This window comes from Aethalodelphis obliquidens, unplaced genomic scaffold, assembly GCF_003676395.1.
Source record: "Aethalodelphis obliquidens isolate GAN/ISIS:26980383/991018 unplaced genomic scaffold, ASM367639v1 scaffold6, whole genome shotgun sequence".
Classification (NCBI taxonomy): Eukaryota; Metazoa; Chordata; class Mammalia; order Artiodactyla; family Delphinidae; genus Aethalodelphis; species Aethalodelphis obliquidens.
In genome coordinates this window covers 59,065,034-59,078,496 of record NW_020837950.1, presented here as the reverse complement: position 1 = coordinate 59,078,496, position 13,463 = coordinate 59,065,034, and positions in this window count along the sequence as shown.

Genomic DNA, 13,463 nt, shown 5'->3' with positions numbered 1-13,463 from the left:
ATTTCCTTACCACATGGTCCTCTCCATAGACATTCAATAGCATGACAGTTTACTTCTTCAAGATCACCAGGAGAGCCTTTCACTGTAATCTGCTAAGACAGAGTCTATATAATACAACCTCATCAATAGAGTGATGCCCCATCACTTTTGCCATATTCAATTGGTTAAGAGGAAGTCTTAGATTCAATCCATACTTAAGGAAGTGGCTCATACAAGGGCATGACCCATTGGGGTTACCTTAGATTGTGTCCACCATATATTGATATTAAAAATTAATGAATTAGAACATATTACCCTGGCATTTTACCAGGAAGAGAAGAAAAAGCTAAAACCTGTTAAGAAACAGAAAGAAGGTAGGATAAAGAATCTCCAACATGTTTCTAATATAAGTTCAAGATGAAGATAGCAGAAATGACAGAAGGAACATTTTTTAAAAGTGGTAGAAATTTTTCAGGAATTAAAATAAGACAACATAATAAAAAGTAGTCCTTGATTTGAAAGTGCAGAGCAGAGTGAAATAAAATTTCCACCTTAACACAGCACAGAGATCTGGAGAATGTTAGGATAAGAAGAAAATTTTCAATGCCACCAATGAGAAAAGAAATATTGTCTTCAGACTGACAGGAGCCAACTTCTTACCAGTGACAATAGATTATATAAGGCATTGGGCTAAAATCATCAATGTTCAGAGAGGGGAAAAACTACTAACTTAGAGTTATATAAACAGTTAAACTATCCTTTGAGAATATGAGAAAAGAAATTTTCATACAAACACAATACAATCTCCAACTAAAAAACTGCTTAAAGTATATAGTTTAACAATGAAAGTAAAAGAATGTATAAAATGGTTATACATAAAGTAAAATAGAAATTGAGAAATATATGTTGGTGAATTTTATTACTATTAATAATAAAATAGAAAATAAACATACGTACAAAGAATGAATCAGAGTATGTTTCTGCATTCATAATTTTAAAATGCCTGTTCCCTTACTAAATATTTCTCCACTTCCTTCCATCATCTCACATTTTTCTCCCTCCGATTTCCCTTTCCTTCCTTTTCAACTCCTCTGAAACTTACTGCTTCTGGTAGGAAGCAAACCTGGGTTTCTTTTGTCATTCAAGACATGAATATGAAGGCCAGGATAGGGGCTTCCCTGGTGGCGCAGTGGTTAAGAATCCGCCTGCCGATGCAGGGAACACGGTTTGATCTCTGGTCCGGGAAGATCCCACATGCCGCGGAGCAACTGAGCCCGTGCGCCATAACCTCCCATCCTGCTCTCCAGAGCCCATGAGCCACAACTACTGAGCCCGTGTGCTGCAACTACTGAAGCCTGGGCGCCTAGAGCCCATGCTCCGCAACAAGAGAAGCCACTGCAATGAGAAGCCTGCGCACCGCAACGAAGAGTAGCCCCTGCTCGCCGCCAACTAGAGAAGGCCCACGCACAGCAATGAGGACACAATGCAGCCAAACGAAACAAACCAACCAACCCCAGGATATCTAGCTTCCTCTGCTCTGAGACTTAATATTCATATTTAGACCTTTGATCCAAGTGAGCAAAACTTGCCCTGAGTATAAGATAATGAGACACTATCAAAAGAAGTTAAGACCAAGAGCAAAGACAATTCTGTTCTGGCCATAAGAGATGAGTCTTCCCTTGTATAACCAATTTAAACAGTTTAATGCCCCTGCTTCATAGAAACTGGACAACTAGGACATTCTTTCCAGACAAGAGAATTTTTTACCTTACATACTTTTTGTAATTATATTATAATGCATAGTTTTTGTTTTAGACTTTGCTCTATTTTCATTCCCTTTGCAAAAAAAAAATGAGCTAAAATATGGTATCTTTAAAACTCGTACTTAACTCATGTTCATCAGCTATTTCAGTCCATACTACACTTGCTTTATTGATTCCACTTGATCCTTAACTTACTCACTTGTTTACATCCCAAATTAGGACACAAGATTATGAACCAAATTTTCAAACTCTTTGTTCCAAATCAGAATTCATTAACAACTGGAATTCATTAGTTCCAGATCCAAATCACTGGTCTACTGGACTAATGTCGGTTTTTATCTTCTTTCTCCTAACATCAATGACAAGAAAACTAATATATTCCAACATCTTCTAAGTTGCAATCAATAAATGTACAGTTAACCTAAAGTACAATACAATGACAGAGGCTGCAAAGCCAATTGTTGAACTGAACCTGGGAATGACAGGCAGATTAATAACCAGCCTGTTGTGTTGGTACCAAAACACTGATGTTGAGAGATATTTCTAAGTGTCAGCAAGAATAAAAGTACATGTTAAAAAGCAGATTCAATTTATACATAATTTGAATAGGATTAATGTTAAATTATTTTCAAAATGAATGGTAAAATGAAAAGGTTAAGAATGCACAATTGCAGTAAGGTTTTGCCTATCGGTATGGCTCTATGAGAGAAAAGTGGCTATTCAGCTAGAATGAGCAGTTTATGACTTTATCAGAGAACATGTACAAACACCTCAGAAATTAAAGCTTTATATCATTCCCAATAGCCTCTCAGAGGATATGAAATACAAGTTATACATTTGATCCGTTCATTCTTACAGTATTTACTTAATAAAGAAAATATGATATCCTTTACTATCTCTTCAATTTGTCTTCTCTCTTTAACACTGTTCATAAGTTATCTTACAGACAAGGGTATATAATTTATAACATTTTAATTAATTGATTAACTAGTTACAGATTTACTCAAAACCTATTGCCCATTAATTGAAATAGGACACCAAGAGTAAAGGAAAATAAATGTAAATAAAATATTTAAAACTAATAAATAAAATATTTATATATTTTTAAAATATATATATTTATATATTTATATATATATAAATAAAATATTTAAAACTAAAATATTTAAAACTTTCCTTTAATAAAACTTAAAGGAAAATAAATGTAAATAAAAATATTTCAAATCTAAAACTGAGAAATACAATGGAAGTCAAATTACAAAGACTAATAACACAAATATGTCAATAATTCATTCTAGCTGGTCAAAAGCTCCCCTCTCAAAATATCTGACACATCCTTCCTATGGCACCAAAGTGACAGTGTCATATGGAAAAGAGAATAAAAAATTAACAATGCTGTATGTGCTCAAAGACTTAGATGAATGGTGCAACTTTTAGCAAAGCTTGTGAGCTCTGAAAAAGAATAAAGATTCAAAGAGTTCTTTTGGTTTCTTTATGTGCAAGTGCTTTGTAAGAGTACTAAAACAGTCACAGCATAATTTATCTTTCCCAAAAAGGGGGAAGTTCCAAAAAGCCTCAAGTGTAGAATATAAGGGTATCAATAGATCCTATGTCATGTATAATATGAAATATTTACAGTTTAGTGGAACTGGCTTATTACAGTGTTCAGAAGTAGATTATTGCAGTTAGCAAAATCGTAATGAAATAGGCCTGGCCTTTGTGGATAACAACAACAACAGAAGTCTTAAAAAAATGATACGCATTTAAAAGAGGCCATCAGATAGAATGTCCATCAGGGATTTGAGCTCCCTTGGTTCTCTTTACAAGAGATCCCAATCTTAAAACCAGGATTTGGGGAGTTAATTGCATACACTAAGAAGTCTGACTGGATGTACGTACAAGGAATGTGAAGTAAGCTTCATTGCTGGGCATTTTTCTTTCCCAAAGTCTCTGAGTGGTTTGTTGTTTTGCTCCATTTTCTCCATTTGTTATGTGGTTTTACGAGTGTGCATGGACACACACCTGCATCCAATTTGAGTAACACGAGCACATGGCTTCGCTGGCAGAAGAAGTAAGAGACACTGGAATGCACAGAAGGGTTTTTCTCAATGCCAGTTGCCATTTTTTTTTTCTTTGCTGTCTCTTCTTTTTTGGAAATAAAGAATACTTAAGATTACAGAGCAAAGCAAGAGAGACAAGATTTTGGGTTTTTTTTTTTCAAGTCCCCACTAAAACCTGAGAATAGCAATGATAATAATGATTTATATTTACATAACTGCCATCCAGCCTCCTAAATCTTTAAATATTAAATTAAATGACTCAGATTTTAAAATAGTCTTATATGGTAGGTACATGTCAGTTCTTATTTTATAATAGGCAGACTAATGCACTATATATCTATCTATATCTATCTATAGATAGATAGATAGATAGATAGATAGATAGATAGATAGATCTTCCCTGGCATAGCATTTAATCAAAATTTTCACTTCTCAACATTTCAGAAGTCAACAGGAATAGCTAAGAATTGAGGACTGTTAAGTGTTCAATATATATTTTTCAAAGAAACAAAACAGAAAAAGCTTCTAGTTCACCACAAATGTAAATTGATATTTGGAAAATGTATGCCTATAATTTGGAAAATAAAAACCATAGATAATATTTTTGTGAAATATGGTAATAACTTATAATTATCCATTACTGATCAGAGTTCACCTTTAATTCAATTAAACATGTTTCTGGAGTGTCGAGCTCTGAATCTCATATTGGACATAGCCAATGTGAGCCATATATAGACAGATAGATAGAATATAGATCTATATATATGTATATAGACAGATAGATAGAATATAGATCTATATATATGTATATAGACAGATAGATAGAACATAGATCTATATATATGTTTCTCCCTTCCATTCTCACACAGCAAACGTGAGCCTTCAAGAAATAATTATGCAGAAAACTGCAGAATTTCAAGCAAGTGAAAAGATTTTGTGACTTATACATGATTCTACTTTGGAGAATTTTTAACCTCTAAGACCTTAAGTCTTTCATGGTCTGGCTGTATAACTGGCATATGTCTGTGCCTATAACATTTTTCTTAAGTTAAACTATAAAATAAAGTTGTCTATGAATTTTTCACATCTAACTTTCTCATCTTAGTAAAAGTTAGTCAAAATTATCATCTACTTAAATTATCAAGATAAAAATCATTATACATTTTGGGAAAAGAGACAATAATGATGTATCCTAGTATAGTTTCATAATATTGAGACAGTAAAATCCATTGGTAGTCTGTTGATGAGGACAACATGGAGTCAGCCTGGTTCGGGCTCCTTCTAGATTTCAGCACATATAACATAGTAGGCAAATCTCTAAGCCTGTTTCCGCCACTATAAAAGAGACACAAGTGTTTCACAGTGTAACTGTGAAGACCAATTGACAGAACATATAAGAAGCATTTCAGGACTTCTCTGGTATATATAGAAATGTATAGGGAGAATATATATATATATATATTTAAGTATATAAATTTGAATATGTAATGTATATAAATATGTATAAAGGATATATATAATATATTGCATATATAAAAATATGTGTGTATAATATAAATGTATACATAAAATATGTACATATGTGTGTATATCTATATGTAGATATTTCTCTCTTTCCTTCTCAAATTCATTCTTCAAACTCCTCCAAAATCCACTTTACCTTTCCAAATCCAGTAAGAAGTTATGAAGTCCCTACAACCTTCCAGATATTATAAGGATGGAAAAGAAATATTATTTATGTTCTCAATTTTCCAATATTATTGAAGAAGCAAAGAATACACACATGAAATATTTAGAGAGCACCATTTAATACCATTAAAAATTTAAAATTCAACAGGTGTGGTGAGGAAACATATGACTATCCGATAGGGGAAAAATCAGAATAAACTGGAAGTTTGCTGGGAAATTCTAAAGCAGGATTGCCTAGACACTTGAGAAACAGCTTTATTTTTCAATCTCATCTCACCACAAGGCTGAATTCCATCACTTCTAGTTTATTACATTAGTATTACTTTTCCCTTGCCCTATAAAATCCATCATGATCTCCAGAAAGCTTGAGTTTCCTCCCATCATTTCTCTGCTTAAGAGCCTGATCGCCTAGCTGTGTGCATGTCTAAATTACTTTTTGCCACTAAAGCAAAATCTAACAGCAAAACACAATTTTTGGAGAGGGCCTAAACTTATAAAATAGGCTCCACTTCTAACAATGATGTGGCAGCTATAGTCTTGGCCTTATCAGTGGTGTATGGTATCCAGTAGGATCAAAATAAAGAAGTATTAATAAGAAATGTGTCACCCCAGTAGGGCTGGCAATGAACAAGTAGCTTAGCACTAGTCTCCAGCTGGACACCGAACTAATGAAATTTGCTGAGGTAGCTCTCTATCATAACTATATTGCCAGCCTCAAGGCTGATCCAGCAAAAGATTTATTTTTAATGTGCTTCTTTTCTACAGTGTAAACTATTTCAATTATACAAAGAAAAAAATGTTTCTTATGATCAAAAGCTAGATACAAATTGATCTAAAATTAGAAAGGAGGAAAAATGTACTAATACAATGCGAACTGATATAATGTACTCATATACTAATGTACTAATATAATATAAAATCATTACTGTCTATAAGATGCCATGGTAGACCCTAGAGGAAATACAAAGCTAAGACTCAAATCTCTGCCCACTTTGCAATAAGGAGTCGCTATTGTGAAATTATAACTATAATTTAAGCCACAGTATAATAAATGGTACTGGAGCATACAAAACGTTAGAAAAATAGAAACATACTCATTCTTGCTTTAGGGAGAGGGAGTCTATGTGTTAATTGCCTCCTCTTTATCCTGTTGGTGAAGGAGGGATTCCTGCCCTAGGGTCCTGGAGATGGCCAAACACACAGCACCTAACACTGTGCAAGTGAGGTCAACAGCAGCTTATTGGTCACATACACTCACAGCCTGTAGGAAGGAGCAGATTACACAGCACACAGGACCACATAGGAGTTGCACTCAGGGACATAGTAAGTAATTAAGGGCCATGGGAGGCAGGTTTTATAGTACCAAGAGGGTGAGATGCCCCATGGTTCCTGAGGGAGGATGTTACTGGCTTGTTTGAATAATCCCATGAGTTCGCAGGGAACTGAAACCAGCTATTCAGGGATAAGCAGGAACTGTGCCTGGTCCCCCTGAGGAGGGTTGTTTAGTGAGGGGACCTTATCTGTGGGAGAAGGTGGGGAAGGGGAATTGCAGATAGGCTATTGGAGGCCCTCTCCATTTCCCCAGATGTTAAGAAGCACATAATATTAGGTCTTAATTTTAGAGCTTACACCACCATCAAGGGGGTAGAGTCAGAGAAGGCTGCATACAGGGGGTTACATTGGAATTCCTAAGTTGGATCTTGATGGGTGGATAGTAATTTAACAGGTAGAGACGGAAGAAAGTGAGAAACTACCTTAATCATATACATTGAAGATGGAAAGAGAAATGTTCAAGAAAGTTAATTTTTTATGAATGTACATTTCATCCTAGTAGAAGAGACTCTGATAACATTCTGTATATTCTTCCCATTTTAGTAGACGGGTTGCTTATACAAAGATCTCCTTTTCATGAAATACAGAGTGTAGGAGAGTAAGGGACAAAATCATATGTGATTTAATGCCAATATTTGAGTTACAGTGCAAGCCCTTATGAAGGTAAAATATTTTGCCTGGGAAGCATGAAATGAAAGATAATGTCTGTTAAAAATTCTTTTGACTATCTCTTCCAACTGAGCCTCAAATCTTTATGATTATGGCCACTTTGTGGATTAGACCTAAAAGCGTAAAATCTTAGAGCTGGAGACCACATTTATTCTAATCATCCTCTTACCAAAGGATCTTGACTTGCAAATCATTCCAGTATCAGGAAATGCACAGTTTTGAGAGACAATTCATTTCATTCCTAGGTGCCAAATTGTATCCTGTGTTGAACTAGAGTGTTCCTTTTCACAACTTTGTCTATTGATTCAAATGTGCTTTCTCAATCAACATAGTCTGTCCTATACATGACAGAGAAAATGAAAAATGGCTCTGGCAGCTGACAGCTAAGCTCTGATGTTCCCTAAGGAACATAAACATGGTCACAGGATATGAACATAAACAATGTGCAAGCAAGGCATGCTATGACTGTGATGGAACAAGACAGAGAACATGCCACTCAGTGACCACATCTGAAATAAGATAGAGACAAAGACCCTGCAGCCACAAGACTAGCTAAACATACCTTTCTTCTTACTAACATGAGTGACTACTGCTTCTTTACCAAAGACAACTCTAACCCCACTTCAGTACCCCCTCCTTCTAGTTAAAAGTTACCAAGATGCCCCTACTTGTAGACAGCACCCAAAACAGAATGAACTCAGCTTCCTTTAACCCTGTTTAGAACCAGCAGCATAACCCCAAATCCTGTAATAAGCCCCTTCCTACTGCCTCTTAGCATGATATCCCATGGTCCCTATATGTGCTTTTTCTCTTGCTGCAGAAACTTCGACAACAGGTGCATCCCTGGTGGTCTTTGACCAGTGGGCTTTAACATCACATTACACTGTTTGACTCCATCATGACAGAGAGAATGTATGAAGTGTTACAGTGGAATTGACATATTCATAGGAGTCAAAGAGACCTAGGTTCTAGTCCACTTAGGTGGGATACCTTGGGAAGGTCACTAAACCTCTCTACGCCTCAGTGTTTACAAATACAAAATGAGAGGGTTAGGTTAGACTGATGATTTCTGACCTTTGAGGCTTGAACCACAGGGACCATGAGTTACTACAAGGGGTCCTTGTGTTTATATGGACAATAGATTTCAATAATCAGTGCAATCAGTGTGTATTAAAAATGCAACCACTCTTATATGAGGATATTTAAAAGGTTTAGACTTTAAAAGAAATCTTAATATTTGGTATTGGAAACCACTGGACTCCTTCTGAAAGTTCATATAATTGTAACTTTCCCAGTGAACACTTTAGCACTGATAAAACCATCAAAACTTCTCTATGTCACCTTGGAAAGTAAAGAGTGTGCAGAAGAAGCTACAGACTTTCCATAGGGAGTGGAAGGTGAAGTGTCACTAGTAGTCTAAGTACCTATTATAAAGCATAAAGCAACTTGAGAAAAAACTACTGATATGGTGCCCATAAGAGTTTGAGACCCTGCCATGATGTACACTGTACAGAACTTCACTTGTTTCCCAGTTATGCTTGGGGATGAGAACTACTGAGACTAATGGGTGAATGAGTTCTGTGGTTAAACGCAAGATTCTGCCCTGGGTTGTTAGCAAAGGGAAGTCTCCTTCAGAGGAGTTAATTCAGAACAGTAGTGAGCTGTAAATTTTTTTGATTATAGGCATATATATAAATTATTAAGGTTAAATTCTAAAAATCCCCATTTTAGCCTTGAATTAAACTTCTCATACAATACTTTATTTTTTCTTCAGATTCTCAAGCTTTCAGCCATCATTTTTTTGTGCACTACATTATGAACCTAAAAATTGTCTCATGAATACAGTTTTTGTGCTATATTTAGCAGAAGGATACTTCCTGTTCTTCCTCTATAGATATTCCTCAATGAGTGTAGTCTTTACTCGTTGACACTGTGACTAGTCTTTCTTTAAACACAGAATCAGAAAAAGTTTCTGCTTCTTTTAGGGAAAATGGAAATTTATTTGATTTATGTGAATATATTAAAAAGAACTTGAATATAAGTGTCTGTCTTTCAGACCATTATGAGTTTACCCTGATTATTTTTATTTTATTTTATTTTATTTTGTGGTACGCGGGCCTCTCACTGCTGTGGCCTCTCCCGTTGCGGACCACAGGCTCCGGACGCGCAGGCTCAGCGGCCATGGCTCACGGGCCCAGCCGCTCCGTGTCCGGGATCTTCCCGGACCGGGGCACGAACCCGTGTCCCCTGCATCGGCAGGCGGACTCTCAACCACTGCGCCACCAGGGAAGCCCTACCCTGATTATTTTTAGTCATTTAAGTGCTTTTGCAATGGAATCTACGCTGGCCATAACCTCTATTTGATTAAATACAAAATATCTACAATTTTAACTATTTTAATGGAAATATGCTTGAGGTTTAAAAAAAATACACTGCTTTCATAAAAATTCGAGAAATAGGCCTGAGGTTAAGCCTAGTTCTATACTAAAAAATTTATTATTAATAATAATAAATTATTATTTTTCAAGAAATTATGACAAGGATTAATGAATTAATATTTGCAAAGCATTTTGAATCTTCAGAAAAAATATTAAAAAGACAATTTAATTGAATATTTTAAAAACCAAATTTTTAAATTAGTTTACTAGATTGAATATCACCTGTAAATACATATATTATATATTATACATGTATAATTCATAAATATATAAGTATCTGTGTGTGTCTATGTATGTAGAACGTTGAAGAGGATGCAATGAATTGCAATCTAATAAGAAGCCTACCAGAAATATCAACTTAACTACTATATATATATGTAAATTGGTTTTATTCTTATCTGAGACTTATGCTCAGCACTATCCTTAGGATTTGTTAGAAGAAAAATGTATGAATAAGTAAATTAGCCCCCTCTTATCTGATCATATCTCATCCTTCAACTTCACATTGAAGAAAAGTTCATATGCAGTAAATGACTTCTAACTCTGTGTAAATTTTGCTTCTCTTATTATTTTACTGAAACTGTTTTGAAGTTCACTATCACATTCCAGTTACCAAATTCAAAGGTCTTTTATCATTGCTCTTCATGCTGTACCCCTGGAATAGCTGGACTAATTTACCATTATATTCTTTAAAAAACATTCTGTCCCTCAAACAACGATATCTGTTCTCACATTGTCTTATAAAAGTTATAGTCTTTTCAATTTTTTCTCTTAGCTTCTTGTCTTCAGAATGTAACATTTTCTCACTCATGTATTTTTGTCTCCTCCACTTCTCATCTTCTTTCCCTTGAAGGAGGCATCTGCCATGAAGTTACATCCTGATAACTTCAAATCTATTTCTGCAGGAACAATCTCCCTTTGGAATTTTTGTCAATGGCCCACTGCTTGTCCATCCCATCATTTGCATGATTTCTTAACATCTCAAATCTGATTTATCCAGACTAACTTTATCATCTTTACCCTAAAACTTGTTACCTTGTGACTTACACGTATTTGTTAATAGCATTACAATCACCATAATCACACTCAGGCTTAAACACTACAGTGTTAGACTTTGAAACCACATGTCATTCTATTATCTTCATGTAGGCCATGGCACAAAATTTAACATGGTCTATTACAGTAGCTTCATGTTCCACTCCCAATCTATGCCTCACACCGTTAAGAGAAATCTTCCTGCTGTACAACTCTAATTGGCCTTCCCAACCACTCAAAAATGTTCAGTGGCTCACATTACCACTGAGTAATGTACAAATTCCTTTGTTGGTCCTACTTGACATGACCCCAAACTGGTTTTCTTTCTTTTTTTATTTCCAGTATTGTTTACAATTACTTTCAAATACCTCACACAACAACTTAATGAGACTACCTGGTGGACTCAATATGGTCTATGCTTTTCTTTCTCTGTGAATTTTTTTCATGTGGAATTAAATTACTACACATAGAGCTAAAATTGGAAGAAATTACCTCTGTATATTTTAGGCACAAATTCTAAAATATATAAAACAGATGAATCTTATTATCTCTTCTCTTAATGTATCTAATAATTTGTCTCTACATTAAATTAATTAAATGCATATTGTATTATTTTGCATTAAAATCCATGTCGTGTAACAAATCACCACCAACTTACCAGCATAAAACAGCACAAATTTGTCATCTCACAGTTTCTGTAGGTCAGGGTCTAGCACACCGTGAATGAATTCACTGCCCAGAGTCTCACCAGGCTGAAATCAAGGTGTTGGTCGGGGCTATGGTTCTCATCTGAGGCCCTGGGTCCTCCTCCAAGCTCACTGTGTTTGGGCAGAATTCATTTCCTTGTGGTTGTAGGACTGAGGTCCCTATTTTCCATTTAGCTATTGACTATGCACACTCTTTTCTCCTAGATGTCTCCTGCAGTTTCTTGTCATGTAGCTTCCATAGCCCATTTCAGTGTGGATGGTTGCTTTCTTCCAGTCCAGCTAAAATGTGTCTCTGACTTTCCCTAATGCAACCATCTAGAGAAAACTCTCTGCTTTTAAAGACCCACATGGATAATCTCCCTATAATAAAATCGGCTGATTTGGGACCTTAATTACATCTATAAAATCAACTCATAGCAGTACCTACTTAGCATTTAATTGAATAACTAGGAGAAACTGTATAAACACCAGGGCCTGGGGCTCCTAGGGAGCCCTTTAGAATTTGTCTACCACACATGCCTACTACTTTTTTCAGTGCTGTTCACATATTTCACTATTATAGGCCAATAGTCCTTCAGAAGCAGTCAAATCTGTTGACTATTTGCTGGTAAAAGGAACAGCAACAAAAATTGTTGACTTTGGCTCCGTATTCTCCAAATTTCAAGTATAAATACTAATTCTGAATCCAGTAATTCATGTCAAATGTGGATATATATGGTCCTACTAATTTATTTGGGTAGGATCACTACTTTGTGATATTACTCAAAAGCAAATTGCTTTGGGAGCCATACTGAGGATCTTTAACGATTGAAATGGGCAATTGACAACACCTGCTTTTAAATTTCTAGGCCAGCTTTTCTCTTTCATTCTGTATGGAACAGACCTTGGGACCAGAATCAAGAATTCAAGTAGTTTCATCTCTTTGCAGACAGTTTTGGCCTCACAGGCATAGCCTTCCATGCAGAATTTGGACAGCCCTTTGAGTCAGGGTGAAATATGTGTTAGGCTCAGTAACACAATAGCCAATATAAACGGTATCCCCTTATCTTCAGGCAAACTTCTCCAGAATGTCAACATTTCAGAGCTTGTCAGAGAAGCCAATCCCAAATTGGTTGCCTTGTGAATTCCTGGAATCCAGGGACCAGATCTAAAGCATTTAAATCTTCAGTGACTTAGCCAATCCTAATAATAAATAAATGTTCAACTGCAATATTGTATTTGAGTAAGGATTTCTAAGACCATGCTTAGCTCCTTAAAGAAATGGCTTTACCAAGATTAAATTCTATATATACTAGACACAAGAACTACTATAAGAAGAACATTTCTGCATCTTCTCAAACCTGCACTGAAATATCTTACCCATTATATTTGTTGGTGTCCTTTATGTCAGTAACCATGCAATATCTTTCTCAATTAAGTATTTTAGAAAGAATAGCTTTTGTGACAGTTCAGTTCAGTTCATCAAACATGTATTTAAGGCCTAAGATTTAAGGAATTTGGCCAGGCCAAAGTGATACAATTATGGAAAAATAATTGGTTATCTTAAAAGAGTTTAAAGAGTTTAAAGAAATATGAATTTCTTCTTACAAGAATTTTAGTGACCTGATTCATTGCTCCTTTATTGATTAATTGATTGATTTTTACTTTAAGAAATATGGGGCTAAATTTTATATTCTCTCCAGTAACAAATTTCTAGGAGCATTTTTGTCTATTTCTCTAAATAAATGGCCTCTGATTTTGTTTTTAAATCTTTTAAAGAAAGTTTTTACTGTTTATTTTTATTGTAAACTG